The sequence below is a fragment of the Tamandua tetradactyla genome, chromosome 4 (assembly GCF_023851605.1).
Source record: "Tamandua tetradactyla isolate mTamTet1 chromosome 4, mTamTet1.pri, whole genome shotgun sequence".
Lineage (NCBI taxonomy): Eukaryota > Metazoa > Chordata > Mammalia > Pilosa > Myrmecophagidae > Tamandua > Tamandua tetradactyla.
In genome coordinates this window covers 15,606,375-15,629,389 of record NC_135330.1, presented here as the reverse complement: position 1 = coordinate 15,629,389, position 23,015 = coordinate 15,606,375, and the positions used below count along the sequence as shown (strand labels likewise).

Below are 23,015 nucleotides of genomic sequence, written 5' to 3'. Positions count from 1 at the left end.
TTGAAGAGTGTTTTGAAAACTATTGCTGTTTTATTTATTTGCTTTGTGTATATGTTACACTATACAATAAAAAAGCTAAATAAATAAATAAATAAGACATAGGTAGGTAAGCTTATTGAGGGTTTTTGTTTGCCTGAGTTCCTGACTCATAACAGGAAAATAAGACCTTTCTGAATTATTTTGCTATCTTTCTGTTTATAACACTACATGTTTGGAAGCATCTTAATGCATCATCATATAAGTTAGACTGTACTCTTTAGCTATACTGTGCACTCTATCATAAATGGTTTGGAAAGAATGTGGCATGTGTAGTGAGAAGGTGAGTTATCAGTTAAAGAATAATCAGGAAAAATTAAGTTTGGCTCTTGTTTAAGCCTGCAAAAAGAAGAAGAAGAGGAGGAGGAGGAGGAGGAGAAGGAGGAGATGGAGGAGGAGAAGAAGAAGAAGAAAAAGAAGGAGGAGGAGGAGGAGAGGAAGAAGAAAAAGAAGGAGGAGGAGGAGGAGGAGGAGAGGAAGAAGAAATGGCTGTTTCCAGCAGATTGGATCAGAATTAAAACATCGTTTTTCTGGGGTTCATAATAACTTCAAACTGGCACGCTTTCATTGACAAGACCTGTGTTACATGACCACTCCTAGCTATGAGGAAGGCTAAAAATATTTTTCCCTGGCACAGCATTGTCTTGAACAAAATCAGGGTTCTATTAGTAAGAAAGGAGTTGATGATGGATATTGAGTGGATATTAGTAGTGTAAGCTGCAATAAATAATAAAGCAAGTTGCAATAAATAATAAAAGTGGTTTATTATTGATGGTGGACTAGGATAAGTTGAGTTCACCCCTGCTCTAAGGAGCAGCATAGAAAGAAAGGGAAGGTGACTGAGACTGTGATTGCAGGGTGTAAGTGACCCAGGAGAGATTTCCACACCACATAAGGGATCCCTGGTTACAAAAGCTGAAAAATTGAGAGGCAGAGAACCAGAGACCGTCCAGCTGGTGAAAACAGCCTAACATGCCCCTTTCCAAAAGGAAGACAGGAGCTCTCAGGGGTGCATGGATGGGGAGACCAGGACTAGAAACACTCTACCTCTGTATCCCCCACACTGCACCCTGCTCCTGTGCTCCAAGGTCTGCCTGAGCTGTGCCACGTACCCATGGCCCCCACACCACCCTTCTACAATCCTGAGACCTGTACCCCATGCTCTAAGGCACCATCATAGAGTCCCCAAACTGTGCCTATAACTGCGCTGCAATGAGTCACCGCCCTGTTATGCTCTGCCCCACACCCCACATCCTGCTCCACATCCATCCCACAAATACTAAGCTTTAAACTATGGAAGGAAATCAACTTACAAAGCAAGCCAATCAAAATATTACATGCTGCAAAGAAACAGGAGATCACTAAGTATATCAAGATGCAGACAGATATAGCCCTGCCTAATGACCAAATTAAAACACCAGAGGAGACACAGACTTTGGAACAACTAATCAAAGATGTTCATACAACTCTACTAAATAAAATAAATGGGATGGCTAATGACATAAAGTATATCAAGAAGACACTAGAAGAGGGAGGGGGGCCAAGATGGCGGCTTGGTAAGGTGTGCGTGTTTTAGTTCGTCCTCCAGAGCAACTACTAATTGACCAGAAACAGTACAGAACAGCTCCCGGAGCCACGGCAGAGACCAGACACACAGCATACCCCAGTCTGGACCGGCTGGACCGGCTGAGAGTCTCCGCAGCGGTGAGTTTCCCGAGCAGCACACACTTCCCCAAGCCACAGCGGCTGGCAGCCGGCATCCCTCCCCCACAGATGGCTTCCCGGACTGGCTGCAAGTCTCCGGACCGGCTGCGAGTCTCAGAGTGGCGAGTTCCCCAAGCTGCGGCGGCCGGCGACCGGCGTCCCTCTCCCACAGGCGGCTTCCGGGAGGGAAAGGAAAGAGTCTCCAACAGTAGCAGGGACTGAGTCCAACCAAACACTGGTGGTGGCATTGATGGACAAATTCTGACTGCTAGGGGTGGGCCCCCAGCTCAGGCGAAACTGATCGGGGCAGAGGTCGCCTGTTGGGCTGACTGAAAGAGAGGAAAGGGGATGAAACAGAGCCTTCTGCGGCTGTTTCTGCAGAGGCTTGGTTGCCTCTGGACTCAGTGCCAGGATTGCACAGGCTGTAACTGCCCCAAACGCAAAAGCAGGTTGCTTTCGGGGCTGTCTGCCACCTGGGCCTTCCCCACGGGAGGGGTGAGGTGCAACTCAGGTGGAGTCCCTCTTTCAAGGAATTCAGATCCCAGAGCTTCGCAATTTGAAGCCATTAAAACCAGCCTACAACCTTTCCTCTGTCTCCACCACGCCCCCAGCAGGGAGAGCCTTCCAAAGTTAAAGGAGCCACAACATATTTTGCTGGATTGACCCACAGACAGACAAGTGCCACATACAGGGTAGGATAAGAAAAACAGAGCCCAGAGACTTCACAGGAAAGTCTTTCAACCTGCTGGGTCTCACACTCAGGGAAAACTGACACAGGTGATTCCTTCCCCCCGAAAGGAGGCCAGCTTAGTCCGGGAAAACCCGGTGGGAGTCTGTAATACCTATGTAGACCCTCCTAAGGGTAGGGAGGGAAAAGGCACCTTACAAGCAGGACAAGAAACAAGGATATAAGAACTGAAAATCTACCCTCTGTTAAACAAAACTTAAGCTAGAGGCCCAGAAAAAGCTGAACTGAAGGTCAATGAACAGACAGACAACACACTCATCTAGCAAGAAAACCCTAGGTAAGATAAGTGAAAGCAATCTCCAGAATAAAATAATTAAGGTAATTAAATGTCCAGACACCAGCAAAAAATAACAAATAACACCAGGAAAATTGAAGATATGGCCCAATCAAAGGAATAAACCAACAGTTCAAATGAGATACAGGAGCTGAGACAACTAATGCTGAATATACGAACATAAATGGAAAACCTCTTCAAAAACCAAATCAATAAATTGAGGGAGGACATGAAGAAGGCAAGGAATGAACAAAAAGAAGAAATGGAAAGTCTGAAAAAACAAATCACAGAACTTATGGGAATGAAAGATATAGTAGAAGAGATGAAAAAAACAATGGAAACCTACAATGGTAGATTTCAAGAGACAGAGGTTAGAATTAGTGAACTGGAGGATGGAACATCTGAAATCCAAAAAGAAACAGAAACTATAGGGAAAAGAATGGAAAAATTTGAACAGGGGCTCAAGGAATTGAATGATAATATGAAGCACACAAATATACATGTTGTGGGTGTCCCAGAAGGAGACGAGAAGGGAAAAGGAGGAGAAAAACTAATGGAAAAAATTATCACTGAAAATATCCCAACTCTTATGAAAGGCCTAAAATTACAGATCCAAGAAGTGCAGTGCACCCCAAAGAGAATAGATCCAAATAGGCGTTTTCCAACACACTTACTAGTTAGAATGTCAGAGGTCAAAGAGAAAGAGAGGATCTTGAAAGCAGCAAGAGAAAAACAATCCATTACATACAAGGGAAACCCAATAAGACTATGTGTAGATTTCTCATCAGAAACCATGGAGGCAAGAAGACAGTGGGATGATATATTTAAACTACTAAAAGAGAAAAACTGCCAACCAAGAATTCTATATCCAGAAAAATTGTCCTTCAAAAATGAGGGAGAAATAAAAACATTTTCAGACAAAAAGTGACTGAGAGAATTTGTGACCCAGAGACCAGCTCTGCAAGAAATACTAAAGGGAGCACTAGAGACTGATATGAAAAGGCAGAAGAGAGAGGTGTGGAGAAGAGTGTAGAAAGAAGGAAAATTAGATATGATATATATATAATACAAAAGGCAAAATGGTAGAGGAAAGTATTACCCAAACAGTAATAACACTAAATGTTAATGGACTAAATTCCCCAATCAAAAGACATAGACTGGCAGAATGGATTAAAAAACAGGATCCTTCTATATGCTCTCTAAAGGAAACACATCTTAGACCCAAAGATAAACATAGGTTGAAAGTGAAAGGTTGGGAAAAGATATTTCATGCAAATAACAAACAGAAAAGAGCAGGAGTAGCTATACTAATATCCAACAAATTAGACTTCAAATGTAAAACAGTTAAAGAGACAAAGAAGGATACTATCTACTAATAAAAGGAACAATTAAACAAGAAGACATAACAATCATAAATATTTATGCACTGAACCAGAATGCCCCAAAATATGTGAGGAATACAATGCAAATACTGAAAAGGGAAATAGACACATCTACCATAATAGTCGGAGACTTCAATTCCCCACTCTCATCAATGGACAGAACATCTAGACAGAGGATCAATAAAGAAGCAGAGAATTTGAATATTACAATAAATGAGCTAGACTTAACAGACATTTATAGGATATTACATCCCACAACAGCAGGATACACCTTTTTCTCAAGTGCTCATGGATCATTCTCAAAGATAGACCATATGCTGGGTCACAAAGCAAGTCTCAAAAAATTTAGAAAGATTGAAATCATACACAACATTTTCTCAGATCATAAAGGAATGAAGTTGGAAATCAATAATAGGCAGAGTGCCAGAAAATTCACAAATACGTGGAGGCTCAACAACACACTCTTAAACAGCCAGTGGGTCAAGGAAGAAATTACAAGAGAAATTAGTAAATATCTCAAGGTGAATGAAAATGAAAACACAACATATCAAAACCTATGGGATGCAGCAAAGGCAGTCCTAAGAGGGAAATTTATTGCCCTAAATGCCTATATCAAAAAAGAAGAAAGGCCAAAAACTCAGGAATTAACTGTCCACTTGGAAGAACTGGAGAAACAACAGCAAACTAACCCCAAAGCAAGCAAAAGGAAAGAAATAACAAAGATTAGAGCAGAAATAAATGAAATTGAGAACATGAAAAAAATAAATAAAATTGAGAACATGAAAACAATAGAGAAAATCAATAAGACCAGAAGTTGGTTCTATGACAAAATCAACAAGATTGATGGGCCCTTAGCAAGATTGACAAAAAGAAGTGGAGAGGGGACACAAATAAATAAGATCAGAAATGGAAGAGGAGACATAACCACTGACCTCACAGAAATAAAGGAGGTAATAACAGGATACTATGAACAACTTTATGTTAATAAATACAACAATGTAGATGAAATGGACAAGTTCCTAGAAAGACATGAACAACCAACTTCGACTCAAGAAGAAATAGATGACCTCAACAAACCAATCACAAGTAAAGAAATTGAATCAGTCATTAAAAAGCTTCCTAAAAAGAAAAGTCCAGGACCAGATGGCTTCACATGTGAATTCTACCAAACATTTCAGAAAGAATTAGTACCAACCCTGCTCAAACTTTTCAAAAAAATTGAAGTGGAGAGAAAGCTACCTAATTCATTCTATGAAGTCAACATCACCCTCATACCAAAACCAGACAAAGATATTACAAAAAAAAGGAAAACTACAGACCAATCTCTCTAATGAATATAGATGCAAAAATCCTCAATAAAATTCTAGCAAATCGCATCCAACAACACATTAAAAGAATTATACATCATGACCAAGTAGGATTCATCCCAGGTATGCAAGGATGGTTCAACATAAGAAAATCAATTAATGTAATGCACCATATCAACAAATCAAAGCAGAAAAATCACATGATCATCTCAATTGATGCAGAGAAGGTATTTGACAAGATTCACCATCCTTTCCTGTCGAAAACACTTCAAAGGATAGGAATACAAGGGAACTTCCTTAAAATGATAAAGGGAATATATGAAAAACTCACAGCTAATATCATCCTCAATGGGGAAAAATTGAAAACTTTCCCCCTAAGATCAGGAACAAGACGAGGATGTCTACTATCACCACTGTTATTCAACATTGTGTTGGAAGTTCTAGCCAGAGCAATTAGACAAGAAAAAGAAGTACAAGGCATCAAAATTGGAAAGAAAGAAGTAAAACTATCACTGTTTGCAGACAATATGATACTATACGTCAAAAACCCTGAAAAATCCACAGCAAAACTACTAGAGCTAATAAACGAGTACAGCAAAGTGGCAGGTTACAAGATCAACATTCAAAAATCTGTAGTGTTTCTATACACTAGCAATGAACAAGCTGAGGGGGAAATCAAGAAAAGAATTCCATTTACAATTGCAACTAAAAAAATAAAATACCTAGGAATAAACTTAACTAAAGAGACAAAAGACCTATACAAAGAAAACTACAAGAAACTGTTAAAAGAAATCACAGAAGACCTAAACAGATGGATGGGCATACCATGTTCACGGATTGGAAGACTAAACATAGTTAAGATGTCAATTCTACCTAAATTGATTTACAGATTCAATGCAATACCAATCAAAATCCCAACAACTTATTTTTCAGAAATAGAAAAACCAATAAGCAAATTTATCTGGAAGGGCAGGGTGCCCCGAATTGCTAAAAGTATCTTGAGGAAAAAAAACGAAGCTGGAGGTTTCACGCTGCCTGACTTTAAGGCATGTTATGAAGCCACAGTGGTCGAAACAGCATGGTACTGGCATAAAGATAGATATATTGACCAATGGAATCTAATAGAGTGCTCAGATACAGACCCTCTCATGTATGGACATTTGATCTTTGATAAGGCAGTCAAGCCAACTCAGCTGGGACAGAACAGTCTCTTCAATAAATGGTGCCTAGAGAACTGGATATCCACATGCAAAAGAATGAAAGAGGACCTGTATCTCATACCCTATACAAAAGTTAACTCAAAATGGATCAAAGATCTAAACATTAGGTCTAAGACCATAAAACAGTTAGAGGAAAATGTAGGGAGATATCTTATGAAGCTTATAACTGGAGGTGGTTTTATGGACCTTACACCTAAAGCAAGAGCACTGAATAAATAAATAAATAAATGGGAGCTCCTCAAAATTAAACACTTTTGTGCATCAAAGAACTTCATCAAGACTGTAGAAAGACAGCCTACACAATAGGAGACAATATTTGGAAACGACATATCAGATAAAGGTCTAATATCCAGAATTTATAAAGAGATTGTCCAACTCAACAACAAAAAGACAGTCAATCCAATTACAAAATGGGAAAAAGACTTGAATAGACACTTCTCAGAAGAGGAAATACAAATGGCCAAAAGGCACATGAAGAGATGCTCAATGTCCCTGGCCATTAGAGAAATGCAAATCAAAACCACAATGAGATATCATCTCACACCCACCAGAATGGCCATTATCAACAAAACAGAAAATGACAAGTGCTGGAGAGGATGTGGAGAAAGAGGCACACTTATCCACTGTTGGTGGGAATGTCAAATGGTGCAACCACTGTGGAAGGTAGTTTGGCGGTTCCTCAAAAAGCTGAGTATAGAATTGCCATATGACCCAGCAATGCCATTACTAGGTATCTACTCAGAGGACTTAAGGGCAAAGACACAAACGGACATTTGCCCACCAATGTTTATAGCAGCATTATTTACAATTGCAAAGAGATGGAAACAGCCAAAATGTCCATCAACAGATGCGTTGCTAAACACACTGTGGTATATACATACGATGGAATATTATGCAGCTCTAAAACAGGATAAACTTATGAAGCATGTAATAACATGGATGGACCTAGAGAACATTATGCTGAGTGAGACTAGCCCAAAACTAAAGGACAAATACTGTATGGTCCCACTGATATGAACTGACATTAGTGAATAAACTTGGAATATGTCATTTGTAACAGAGACCATCAGGAGATAGAAATAGGATAAGATAATGGGTAATTGGAGCTGAAGGGATACAGACTGTGCAACAGGACTGGATACAAAAACTAAAAAATGGACAGCACAATACTACCTAATTGTAATGTAATTATGTTAAAACATTGAATGAAGCTGCATGTGAGGTATAGTGTTTTTTTTCTCTCTCTATTATCGTTTTATTTCTTTTTCTGTTGTCTTTTTATTAATCAATGCAAATGTACTAAGAAATGATGAATATGCAACTATGTGATGATGTTAAGAATTACTGATTGTTTATGTAGAATGGAATGGTTTCTAAGTGTTTTGTTAGTTAATATTTTTTAGTTAATAAAAAAAGAAGACACTAGAAGAGCATGAAGAGGAATTTGAAAGAATAGAAAAATAACAGATATCACAGAGATTAAAGATGCTGTAGGCCAAATAAAAAATATACTCGAGACATACAGCAACAGATTTGAAGAAGCAGATGAAAGAATAAGTGAACTAGAAGACAGGACAACTGATTTCAAACACTCAAAATAGCAAATGGCAAAAAAGATGGAAAAATTTTAATTGGATCTCAGGGAGATGATAGACAAAACAAAGCACACAAATATAAAAATAATTGGTGTCTCAGAAGGAGAACAGAAAAGTAAAGGGCTAGGGAGATTAGTTGAAGATACAATGGGAGAAAACTTCCCAATCCTTATAAAGAACATGAATACACAAATCAAAGACGCCCAACAAACTCCAAATAGAATAAATCCAAATAGTCCTTCCCCAAGCCACATACTAATCACTCGGCTAAATGTCGAAGAGAATAAGAAAATCCTGAAAGTGGCAAGAGAAAAACAATCTACAACATACAAAGGAAACCATAAGACTGATTTCAAACCATAAAACTCATAAGACTGAGTTCAAACTATTCAACTGGTACTATGGAGGTGAGAAGGCAGTGGTATGGTATTTTTAAGATCCTGAAAAAGAAAAACTTCCAGGCAAGAAATCTGTAACCAGTGAAACTGACCTTCAAAACTGAGGGAGAGATTAAAATTTTCACAGATAAACAAATCCTGAAAGAATTTGTTAACAAGAAACCAACCCTACAAGAAATACTAAAGGGTGTTCTGCTAGTTGAAAAAAAAAAAAAAAAGACAAGAGAAGGTGGTCTGGAAGAAGGCACAGAATTGAAGAGTACCAGTAAAGGTAACTTAAAGGATATAAAGAGAAAGAGGGAAAAGAATATATATATCTTAAAAATAAAATCCAAAAGATAAGATGGTGGATTCAAGAAACATCTTTTCAATAATAATTTTGAATGTTAATGGACTAAACATTATAGAAATATAATCCAGCTATATGCTGCTTAAAAAAGATTCATTTTAAACACAAGGATACAAATAGATTGAAAGTGAAAGGATAGAAAAGGATGTTTCATGCAAGTTGTAAGCAAAAGAAAGCAGAAGTAGATATACAAATAGCAAACAAAATAAACTTTAAATGTAAAGACATCATAAGAGACAAAGAAGGACACTATATATTAATAAGGGGACAATTCACCAAAAGAAAATAACAACCATAAATGTTTATCCAGGAGCTCTGAAGTACATGAGATAGACCTTGGCAAAACTGAAGGGAGAGACACACATTTCAACAGTAATAGTAGACTTCAATACACCCCACTCTCCTCTATAGATAAAACAACTAGACAGAGGATCAACAAGGTAACAGAGGAGTTAAACAACTTGATAAATGAATTAAACCTAATAGACATATATAGGTCATTAAACTCCCAAACACCAGGATATACATTCTTCTCTAGTGCTCAAGGAGCATTCTCCAAGGATAAATCATATGCTGGGGCACAAAACAGGTCTTTATAGATTTTGAAACATGAAAATTATTCAAATCACCTTCTCTGATCTCAATGGAGTGAAACTGGATACCACTAACCACCAAAGAATGAGAACTTTCAAAAATATATGGAGATTAAATAACACACTTTTAAAGAACCAGTGGGTAAAAGAAGAAATCAATAGAGAAATCAGTATCTACCTGGAGACAAATGAAAATGAGAATATAGCATATCAGTACTTATGGGATGCAGCAAAGGCTGTGCTGAGAGGGAAATTTATTGCCCTAAATGCCTATATTAAAAAAACAGGAAAGAGAAAAAATTGAGGAATTAACTGCTCACATGGAGGAACTTGACTAGGAACAGCAAACTGACCCCAAAGCAAATAGAAGAAGAGACATAACAAAAATTAAAGCAGAGTTAATGGGAGAGCAAAAGAACATAAAGAGAATCAATAAAACCCAAATTCAGTTCTTTGAGAAAATCAATAAACTTGATGGGCTGCTAGTAATGCTGACAAAGAAAAAGAGAGAGAGGATACAAATAAACAAAATCAGGTATGAGAAGGGGTGCATTACCACAGACCCTGAAGAAATAAAAGAAATCGCAAGATGATACTATGAACCACTATATGCCAACTACTAGACAACTTAGATGAAATGGAAAAATTCCTGGAAACACACCAACAGACTACACTGACTCAGGAGGAAATAGAAGATCTCAACAAGCCAATCACAAATTAAGAGATTCACTCAGTCATCAAAATCTTCCTACAGGCTCGGTCCAAGATGGCGGCTTAGTAAGGTACGTGCGTCTTAGATCCTCCTCCTCCGAAGCAACTACTAGGTGAACTGAAACAGTGCAGAACAGCTCCCGGGGCTACGGCAGGGAATGGAAACACAGTGTACCCCAGTCTGGACTGGCTAGTCTGACTGCGAGACTCGGCTGCGGTGAGATCCCCGAGCGGCGCGCAATTTCCCGAGCAGCGGCAGCTGCGGCGGTCGGAGATACTCCCTCCCTCCTTCCCGAGCCGGCTGAGAGACTCAGAGAGGCAAGTTTTCCAAGCCGAGGTGGCCGGCGTCCCTCTATTGCGGGCGGCTTCGAGTCTCGGCTTCAAGTCCGCGGCTACGAGTCTCGGATCAGAGGGCTATCCAAGCCGCGGTGGCCCCCACCCCGCGGGCGGATTCCTGGTCCGGTGGGGAATTCCCCAGGCCACGGCAGCTGGTGACCGATGCCCCTCCCCCGTGGGCGACATCCTGGTCCGGTGGCGAATTCCCCGGGCCCACTGCGGCCGGCGACCAGCCGCAGGGTCCCCTCAAGCCATGGCGGCTGACGTACCCACCACGCGCGGCCCCTGAACCAACGGAGAGAATTGGATCGGAAATCCCCAGGCCGCGGAGATCGGTAACCGGGGGTATCCATTCCAAACACTTGAGACAAACGTGTGCCACGAGCGCCACCTACTGGGCAGGATAAGAAAAATAGAACCCAGAGATTTCACAGAAAAATCTTACAACCTTGTTGGGTCCGACACCCAGGGAAATCTGACTAAATGCCCAGACGCCAGCAGCAGAAGATAACTGTCCACGCTCAGAAGATTGAGAATATGGCCCAGTCAAAGGAACAAACCAATAGTTCAAATGAGATACAAGAGCTGAGACAACTAATGCTGAATATACGAACAGAAATGGAAAACCTCTTCAAAAATGAAATCGATAAATTGAGGGAGGACATGAAGAGGACATGGGCTGAACATAAAGAAGAAATAGAAAAACTGAAAAAACAAATCACAGAACTTATGGAAGGGAAGGATAAAGTAGAAAAGATGGAAAAAACAATGGATACCTACAATGATAGATTTAAAGAGACAGAAGATAGAATTAGTGATTTGGAGGATGGAACATCTGAATTCCAAAAAGAAACAGAATCTATCAGGAAAAGAATGGAAAAATTGAACAGGGTATCAGGGAACTCAAGGACAATATGAACCGCACAAATATACGTGTTGTGGGTGTCCCAGAAGGAGAAGAGAAGGGAAAAGGAGGAGAAAAACTAATGGAAGAAATTATCACTGAAAATTTCCCAACTCTTATGAAAGACCTAAAATTACAGATCCAAGAAGTGCAGCGCACCCCAAAGAGATTAGACCCAAATAGGCGTTCTCCAAGACACTTACTAGTTAGAATATCAGAGGTCAAAGAGAAAGAGAGGATCTTGAAAGCAGCAAGAGAAAAACAATCCATCACATACAAGGGAAACCCAATAAGACTATGTGTAGATTTCTCAGCAGAAACCATGGAAGCTAGAAGACAGTGGGATGATATATTTAAATTACTAAAAGAGAAAAACTGCCAACCAAGACTCCTATTTCCAGCAAAATTATCCTTCAAAAATGAGGGAGAAATTAAAACATTCTCAGACAAAAAGTCACTGAGAGAATTTGTGACCAAGAGACCAGCTCTGCAAGAAAAACTAAAGGGAGCACTAGAGTCAGATACAAAAAGACAGAAGAGAGAGATATGGAGAAGAGTGTAGAAAGAAGGAAAATCAGATATGATATATATAATACAAAAGGCAAAATGTTAGAGGAAAATATTATCCAAACAGTAATAACACTTAATGTCAATGGACTGAATTCCCCAATCAAAAGACATAGATTGGCAGAATGGATTAAAAAACAGGATCCTTCTATATGCTGTCTACAGGAAACACATCTTAGACCCAAAGATAAATATAGGTTGAAAGTGAAAGGTTGAGAAAAGATATTTCATGCAAATAACAACCAGAAAAGAGCAGGAGTGGCTATACTAATATCCAACAAATTAGACTTCAAACGTAAAACAGTTAAAAGAGACAAAGAAGGACACTATATACTAATAAAAGGACCAATTAAACAAGAAGACATAACAATCATAAATATTTACGCACCGAACCAGAATGCCCCAAAATACGTGAGGAATACACTGCAAACACTGAAAAGGGAAATAGACTCATATACCATAATAGTTGGAGACTTCAATTCACCACTCTCATCATTGGACAGAACATCTAGACAGAGGATCAATAAAGAAATAGAGAATCTGAATATTACTATAAATGAGCTAGACTTAACAGACATTTATAGGACATTACATCCCACAACAGCAGGATACACCTTTTTCTCAAGTGCTCATGGATCATTCTCAAAGATAGACCATATGCTGGGTCACAAAGCAAGTCTTAACAAATTTAAAAAGATTGAAATCATACACAACACTTTCTCGGATCATAAAGGAATGAAGTTGGAAATCAATAATAGGCGGAGTGGCAGAAAATTCACAAATACGTGGAGGCTCAACAACACACTCCTAAACAACGAATGGGTCAAAGAAGAAATTGCTAGAGAAATTAGCAAATACCTCGAGGCGAATGAAAATGAAAACACAACATTTCAAAACTTATGGAACGCAGCAAAGGCAGTGCTAAGAGGGAAATTTATTGCCCTAAATGCCTATATCAGAAAAGAAGAAAAGGCAAAAATTCAGGAATTAACTATCCATTTGGAAGAACTGGAGAAAGAACAGCAAACTAATCCCAAAGCAAGCAAAAGGAAAGAAATAACAAAGATTAGAGCAGAAATAAATGAAATTGAGAACATGAAAAAAATAGAGAAAATCAATAAGGCCAGAAGTTGGTTCTATGAGAAAATCAACAAGATTGATGGGCCCTTAGCAAGACTGACAAAAAGAAGAAGAGAGAGGACGCAAATAAATAAGATCAGAAAAGGAAGAGGAGACATAGCTACTGACCTCACAGAAATAAAGGAGGTAATAACAGGATACTATGAACAACTTTATGCTAATAAATACAATGATTTAGAGGAAATGGATGGGTTCCTGGAAAGACATGAACAACCAACTTTGACTCAAGAAGACATAGATGACCTCAACAAACCAATCACAAGTAAAGAAATTGAATCAGTCGTTCAAAAGTTCCCTAAAAAGAAAAGTCCAGGACCAGACGGATTCACATGTGAATTCTATCAAACATTCCAGAAAGAATTAGTACCAACTCTCCTCAAACTCTTCAAAAAAATCGAAGCAGAGGGAAAACTACCTAATTCATTCTATGAAGCCAACATCACCCTCATACCAAACCAGGCAAAGATATTACAAAAAAAGAAAACTACAGGCCAATCTCTCTAATGAATATAGATGCAAAAATCCTCAATAAAATTCTAGCAAATCGTATCCAGCAACACATTAAAAGAATTATACATCATGACCAAGTAGGATTCATCCCAGGTATGCAAGGATGGTTCAACATAAGAAAATCAATTAATGTAATACACCATATCAACAAATCAAAGCAGAAAAATCACATGATCATCTCAATTGATGCAGAGAAGGCATTTGACAAGATTCAACATCCTTTCCTGTTGAAAACACTTCAAAGGATAGGAATACAAGGGAACTTCCTTAAAATGATAGAGGGAATATATGAAAAACCCACAGCTAATATCATCCTCAATGGGGAAAAATTGAAAACTTTCCCCCTAAAATCAGGAACAAGACAAGGATGTCCACTATCACCACTATTATTCAACATTGTGTTGGAGGTTCTAGCCAGAGCAATTAGACAAGAAAAAGAAATACAAGGCATCAAAATTGGAAAGGAAGAAGTAAAACTATCACTGTTTGCAGACGATATGATACTATACGTCGAAAACCCAGAAAAATCCACAACAAAACTACTAGAGCTAATAAATGAGTACAGCAAAGTAGCAGGTTACAAGATCAACATTCAAAAATCTGTAGCATTTCTATATACTAGCAATGAACAAGCGGAGGGGGAAATCAAGAAACGAATCCCATTTACAATTGCAACTAAAAGAATAAAATACCTAGGAATAAATTTAACTAAAGAAACAAAAAACCTATATAAAGAAAACTACAAAAAACTGCTAAAGGAAATCACAGAAGATCTAAATAGATGAAACGGCATACCGTGTTCATGGATTGGAAGACTAAATATAGTTAAGATGTCAATCCTACCTAAATTGATTTACAGATTCAATGCAATACCAATCAAAATCCCAACAACTTATTTTTCAGAAATAGAAAAACCAATAAGCAAATTTATCTGGAAGGGCAGGGTGCCCCGAATTGCTAAAAACATCTTGAGGGAAAAAAACGAAGCTGGAGGTCTTGCACTGCCTGACTTTAAGGCATATTATGAAGCCACAGTGGTCAAAGCAGCATGGTATTGGCATAAAGATAGATATATCGACCAATGGAATCGAATAGAGTGCTCAGATACAGACCCTCTCATGTATGGACATTTGATCTTTGATAAGGCAGTCAAGCCAACTCACCTGGGACAGAACAGCCTCTTCAATAAATGGTGCCTAAAGAACTGGATATCCATATGCAAAAGAATGAAAGAAGACCCATATCTCACACCCTACACAAAAGTTAACTCAAAATGGATCAAAGATCTAAACATTAGGTCTAAGACCATAAAACAGTTAGAGGAAAATGTAGGGAGATATCTTATGAATCTTACAATTGGAGGCAGTTTTATGGACCTTAAACCTAAAGCAAGAGCACTGAAGAAGGAAATAAATAAATGGGAACTCCTCAAAATTAAATACTTTTGTGCATCAAAGAACTTCATCAAGAAAGTAGAAAGACAGCCTACACAATGGGAATCAATATTTGGAAACGACATATCAGATAAAGGTCTAGTATCCGGAATTTATAATGAGATTGTTCAACTCAACAACAAAAAGACAGCCAACCCAGTTACAAAATGGGAAAAAGACTTGAATAGACACCTTTCAGAGGAGGAAATACAAATGGCCAAAAGGCACATGAAGAGATGCTCAATGTCCCTGGCCATTAGAGAAATGCAAATCAAAACCACAATGAGATATCATCTCACACCCAGCAGAATGGCCATTATCAACAAAACAGAAAATGACAAGTGCTGGAGAGGATGCGGTGAAAGAGGCACACTTATCCACTGTTGGTGGGAATGTCAAATGGTGCAACCACTGTGGAAGGCAGTTTGGTGGTTCCTCAAAAAGCTGAATATAGAATTGCCATACGACCCAGCAATACCATTGCTGGGAATCTACTCAAAGGAATTAAGGGCAAAAACTCAAACGGACATTTGCACACCAATGTTTATAGCAGCGTTATTTACAATTGCAAAGAGATGGAAACAGCCAAAATGTCCATCAACAGACGAGTGGCTAAACAAACTGTGGTATATACATACGATGGAATATTATGCAGCTTTAAGGCAGGAAAAAGTTATGAAGCATGTAATAACATGGATGGACCTAGAGAACATTATGCTGAGTGAGTCTAGCCAAAAACTAAAGGACAAATACTGTATGGTCCCAATGATGTGAATCAACACTCGAGAATAAACTTGGAATATGTCATTGGTAACAGAGTCCAGCAGGAGTTAGAAACAGGGTAAGATAATGGGTAATTGGAGCTGATGGGATACAGACTGTGCAATAGGACTAGATACAAAAACTCAAAAATGGACAGCACAATAATACCTAATTGTAAAGTAATCATGTTAAAACAGTGAATGAAGTTGCATCCAAGCTATAGGTTTTTGTTTTGTTTTGTTCTTACTATTATTACTTTTATTTTTTTCTCTATATTAACATTCTATATCTTTTTTGGTTATATTGCTAGTTCTTCTAAACCGATGCAAATGTACTAAGAAATGATGATCATGCATCTATGTGATGATGTTAAGAATTACTGATTGCATATGTAGAATGGTATGATTTCTAAAAAAAAAAAATGGACAGCACAATACTACCTAATTGTAATGCAATTATGTTAAACACTGAATGAAGCTGCATCTGAGCTATAGTTTTTTTCTTATATATTTTTGTATTTTTTATTTTTATTTTTATTTTTTCTCTATATTATCATTTTATTTCTTTTTTGTTGTCTTGCTATTTCTTTTTCTAAATCGATGCATATGTACTAAGAAATGATGATCATACATCTATGTGATGATATTAAGAATTACTGATTGCATATGTAGAATGGAATGATTTCTAAATGTTGTGTTAGTTTATTTTTTTAATTAATAAAAAAAAAAGAAAAAAAATCTTCCTACAAAGAAAAGCCCAGGGCCAGATGGCTTCACAGACGTCTGTGAATTTATCAAACATTCCAAAAAGAACCAATCCTGCTCAAACTTTCCCCAAAAGTTGAGGAAAAGCAAACACTACCTAACTGATTTTATGAAGCTAATATCATTTTAATACCAAAACCAGTATAAGAAATAAGATAAGAAAACTATAGAAATTGTTAGTGTGATTGTGAAAATAATTAAAAAAATAAGAAAGGAAAACTACAGGCCAATCTCCCTAATGAGCATAGATGCCAAAACTCTCAACAAAATACCAGCAAATCTAATCCAGCAACACATTAAAAGAATTATACACCACAACCAAGTGGGGTTTATACCAGGGATGCAAGCATGGTTCAACACAAGAAAAAAATATTTTATTATTATTGTAATAGATAAATTTCCCACTGGGATCTAATCAAGGCTAATTTTCCAGTGTTATATTTGCTATTTCTCTAGATTTTTTCTTTTCCGGACAACCAGAGTTTGACAAATCAAACCAACTTTGAAGTTACAACTCCATTTTTCCATTTTTTTATTCAGCATTTTTTTCAATACCAATTACGCACAAAAGGGAGAGATCAACAGGGAAAGAAGAGGAATACTCTTTCTTGATACCAATCCAAAAAAAGGGTAATTTAATAAAGGAAACTTATAGTCCAGTTTCACTCATAGACATAGTGATAAATGTTCTAAAGAAGATATTGGCAAAATCTTGAAAAAAACTTACAAAAAAGGATCTTCATCGTATGATTCCATTTTTAGGAGTTTTTATTTTTCCCTTCCCTTTATTCGAGAAGGTGTGGGTTTACAGAATAATCATGCACAAAATACAGAATTCCCATATACCACCCTGCTACCAACACCCTGTATTGGTGTGAAACACTTGTTACATAATTGATGAAAGCATGTTTTTATAATTGTACTATTAATTAAAGTCCATGGTTGAACCTAAGGTTCACTGTGTAGTGTAGTTCCATGGACTTTTTTAAGACAATATTTTTATTGAGAAATATCCACACAAATACAGTCTAACAATATTGTGCAATCAGTGGCTCACAATATCAACATATAATTGTGTATTCTTCACCATGATCAGTTTTAGAAATTTGCATCACTCCGAAAAAAGAAGAAAAAAGAACTCTTACATCCCATACTCCTCACCACTCCCTCTTATTGATCCACAGTATTTCAATCTACTCATTTTTTACCCTTTATCTCCCCCTATTATTTATTCATCCTTTTTATAAAACTCATCGGTCCATACTCTGGGTAAAAGGAGCATCAGACATGGGTTTTTCACAATCACACAGTCACATTATAAAAGCTATATAGCCACACATGAATTAATTATTCTCTGTCTGCGCACTGTGAAGGCTAGAAAGCTAGTTACCAACTTCCAAAACACAATGAGGGGACAGGCTAGGATAGACATTCTCACTCCAAAAGGGAGAAATTTTTCCTTCACTTCGTCCTGGCTCTGTTCTTTTCAGTCCAGTCTGGCAGTATTCTACTCATGCAAAATTCTCAAAAGCTTTGTCAGCTTCCTGTGTGGTTCACAAGGGTCAAGCCATCAGACAAAAAGATATTCCACAGATCCTCCCTGGATAACTGCATTTCCAAATTTGGCCTTGTGGTTAACTGACCCCTTAATTCATATGCCTTATCTCTTTAGCAAACAGCTGTTCAGCAATACCTTCACTTGGGACCCTGTTTTCTGGGGGCTTACCTCCCAGAAGCTCAGAGAGGGCCCTGCTGAGCTAGTTTAGTTCTGGCCCTAGTGTCAGAGCATGCTACATGAATAAGGTGAGAATTTTCTAAATCATCAAAAAAAATGCTGGTTCCTTTTGTGCTTAACAGTTCAAGCATCAGTTCATTCTCATTTCCTTGTAAACTGCAAGGAGAAACCAGGCTGTGTCTTCCACACTCTGCCTGAAAATTTCCTCATCTAAATATCCCAGTTCATTGCTTACAAGTTCTGCCTTCCACTCCATATCAGGATCTCCTTTTCTCCAGTTTTCAACAACACATTCATCATTTCCTTCTAAGTCTTCTATGGAACCACCTTTAATCCTTATTTCTACCAATGTTCTGTTCCTAATGAAATATATATATTTCAGAATGAAAGTTCCTATAGTTACGAACAGAATGAAAGTTCCTATAATCATATATATATAGAAATTTCTCTACAACTCTCACTTATTTATGTGCCTTCACCAGAATCACCTTTATCTATAAGAATTGCCAGAATCTCTACTGGCCCTTTTCAAGATAATCTAAGCTTTTTCTACAGGTACTTTGAAACTCTTCCAATCTCTAACTGTTACCCAATTTCCAAACCAGGTCCACTATTTTAGGTATTGTAATAGCAGCACTACACTTCTCAGTATTAGAATCTGTATTAATCAAGGTTTTTCAGAGAAATTGATAGAATATATGTAAGTAATAATAAATCAATAAATTTATTCGTTACATATATTTGATTTTTTAGGGTTATAACTTAGCATATCAACACCTCTTTATTCCATTTATTCCCTTCTATTAACAGTTCTTAACTTGCAATGAATTTCATTTTCAGACAGACTTACAGTCACACTGAATCCCATTTGCACAAAGATGGATAGGCAGACACTGAAAGCAGGCAGCTTACAAGTGCCGGAAGGCTGATGTGAGTCACAGCCATCATCCACAATGAAAGATAGTAGGACCATGGTGCTCCACAAACCGGTGTCTGTTACCAGGTCTGCAGAACTACTTCCATTCTCTACACTCCCTCTATTTGGGGTTTTGGGTTAAGGTATACATTCATTTTGATTTGCCCATATGAGTGCTGCTGTGACTGACATTAAATATTACCATTATATGTAGTAAGACCTACCCCCATTCCACTTTAACCTTTGAGACTTGCTTTATATGAAACTTTTTTGAATCCACATGATGTAACTATCTCATCCTTGTATTCTTTGTTCTTTCATGTCAATTTTCAAACTCAGAGCTGCTTGGGAAATAGATAACATTTATCAAAGCTCCTTCTGAGAATAGAAGGTTTAAATCTTTCATTTGTATATGCATTTGGATTAATTATAACAAAATATGAGAAGATTCTGAAGAGCAGAGAAACAATTTTTTAAATTAATTAATTAATTTTTTACATGAGCAGGCACTGGGAACCAAACCCAGGTCTCCGGCATGGCAGGCAAGAACACTGCCACTGAGCCACTGTGGCCCACCCCAGAGAAACAATTTTGAAATGCCTTAGTGAATGAACCCAATACATAAAGAACAGGTCAGTTTTTACAATGGAAATTAAATCCTTTTTTTTTAATATTTGATTTTATTATGAGGAATTGGCTTAGGTGACCATGGGGGCTGGCAAGTGTGAATTCCCCAGGGGTATCTGGCCAACTGAACTGGGAGTAGAAATTCTTATATTTGATTTCTGAACTACACAGTTGAAGTTTTTAAGACCTTCAGTTGATTCGATAAGGAGACTCCCCATATTGTTGAGGACAGTTTCCTTTGTTGATTGTAGATGCAATCATCCATAAAAGCAATCAGTGAATTACACATGCAAACCCATGGTCAAAACACTCTCACAGTAACAATTAGGTCAGCATGTGCTTGACCAAACAATCAAACAACATAACCTAGCCAAACTGACACACGAGATTAACCATCACAACATTCAATGGTTGTGATTAAGCTTTTTGAGAGAAATAACTGTCTTGATGTGTTTGTAGCCACCAAAATCTGTTTTCAATTTTGGACATAAGGCATACTTGTCAAACTCCTTTAACTTAGGTATGACTAAATAATTAAGTTCTCCTTAATAAAATCTGGTACAAAACAATGTGTGTCCCTCCCTGGTTTGGCCTTAGAAATCTCCTATGTGCTTTTTTTTTTCTTTCTTACATTTTTTTTATGTAAGAAAACAAACAATATACTTAGAACCACCAACAATGAATATCTCAGTTAGCTTAACCATAGGCATATTTAAATAAAGTATCCGTATGATCATTGTAAAGTCTGTGTTTGTACAGTAAGTGTCATAAACCAATTTAACATTAAGGCAACAAGGAAAAAATCTACATATTTACATAGCAAAGTTCTTAAATGCTAACTATTAAAAACTAACTTAGATATCATTTGATCAGCTGTCAAAACTGTGAATGTTCTCATAATATCAAGTAAAAAGTTCTTACAAATATCTTCATTGCTCTGGTAATGACCTATGTTACTAAATATTTTCCTCATTTCAGGAAAATAGGAAGATGCAAATTTTTTTTTAACTTTTTTTACTGTATAGTATAACATATATACCAAGCATAGAAATAAAAAAAGAAACCAATAGTCTTCAAAGCACTCTCCAAAAAGTGGTTACAGGATAGATCCCAGAGTTTGCCATGGGCTACCATATGATCCTCTCAGATTTTTCCTTCTGGCAGCTCCAGAATATAGGAGACTAGTGAGCTTAAACACTTTTTTTTTTATCATAACAATCAACTTTTTTTCCTTCTTTTTTTTTTGTGAACAATAACATATGTACAAAAAAACTAAAAATTTCCAAGCACACATCACAATTAATTGTAGATCATGTTTGTAAGCATTTTCTAAAGATGACCATACCATTGTTGGTTTTTTTTTTTTTTTTTTTTTTTTTGGTTTCTGGCTTATTTTTGTCTCACCAAATGTCCCACATGCTCACTCACATCATTGCATGCCTCACGACAATGTTTCTTTTAGTAGCAGCACAACCTTCGTTCATAAGTATACACCAGTGTTTGCCATTCTACTTCTCCATCAGTGCATCCTTCAGCCATCTTCATTCATTGGGCATCACATAGAGAACCCAAAGTCCACAGTCCATCAACATCCTCAATTTTAGATAATTTCATTGTTCCCAAGAAAAAGAAAACCAATAAACACACTCTCACCAAATAGGAACTCTAAACCTCCTCTTAACTCTTGTCCCTCCCCCCATTATTTACCTCTGCTATTGCTGTGGTAGTGCTGATGGTTTCCTTTTGAACCTAGCTCATAGCATGCAATAGCAGTTTTCCCCTGTACCCTGGACTTAAACACTCTTTATGTAAGAATCATATATTTGACATAATTCGTACAAGAACTCATTCATATTTCTAGTGTGAGTCAGTGGAACACGTAGGTCTGTACAACCCCTTTCAATCTTGTTCATCTTCAATATGGTAATATTACTTCTAGACCCACTAGAGAATCACCTTCACTCTTATCTATTCCCTTATACTGGAGTTCAACCTCATTAGCTAACGGTTCACACATCTCTAGCTTCTATGTATCTCTAAGTCCCTTGTATTCTATATCATAAGTCTCTAATTATACCTTTGTGCTGGTCATAAAAGTGGAATCCAACAGTATCTACCCTTTTGAGTCTGGCTAATTTCACTCAGCATTATGTCCTCAAGGCTCATCCATCTTGTCATGTGCTTCAGGATGTCATTTTGTCTTACTGCTGCATGATATTCCATCGTATGTATATACCATATTTTGTTGATCCACTCGTCTGTGGAAGGGTATTTGGTTTGTTCCAATCTTTTGGTGATTGTGAATAATGCTGCTATGAACATCGGTGTGCAAATGTCTGTTTGTGTTGTTGCTTTTATCTCTTCCGGGTATATACCATGGAGTGCTATTGCTGGGTCATTGGGCAGATTGATATTTAGTTTCCTAAGGAATCACCAAACAGTCTTCCATAGTGGCTGCACCATTGTACATTCCCACCAGCAGTGCATAAGTGTCCCAGTTTCCTCACATCCTTTCCAACATTCCTGTTTCTTTAATAGCAGCCATTCTTATAGGTATAAGGTGATATCTCATTGTTGATCTGCATTTCCCTTATAGCCAATGAAAATGAGCATCTCTTCATGTGCTTTTGAGCCATTGGATTTGCTCATCAGAAAAATGCCTTTTCATATCTTCAGCATATTTTATAACTGGGTTGTTTGTTCTTTTGTGGTTGAGTTGTATGATTTATTTGTATATACAGGCTCATCAGAAAAATGCCTTTTCATATCTTCAGCATATTTTATAATTGGGTTGTTTGTTCTTTTGTGGTTGAGTTGTATGATTTCTTTGTATATACAGGAAATCAAACCTTTGTCCGATATATGATTTCCAAATATTTTCTCCCATTGAGGTGGCTGCCTCTTCAACATTTTGACAAAGTCTTTTGAGGTGCAGAAGCATTTGATTTTGAGGAGTTCCCACTTCTATTTTTGCTTTTGTTGCTTGTGCTTTGGGTGTAAAGTT

The 23,015-nt window shown here is 37.5% G+C and overlaps 1 protein-coding gene across 2 annotated transcripts in view; it reads left to right on the top strand.

Annotated features, from left to right (window-relative positions):
- SH2D1B (SH2 domain containing 1B) overlaps positions 1–23,015 on the top strand; it is a 117,629-nt gene that overhangs the window by 15,327 nt on the left and 79,287 nt on the right. The gene's annotated exons all lie outside the window — the stretch shown is intronic.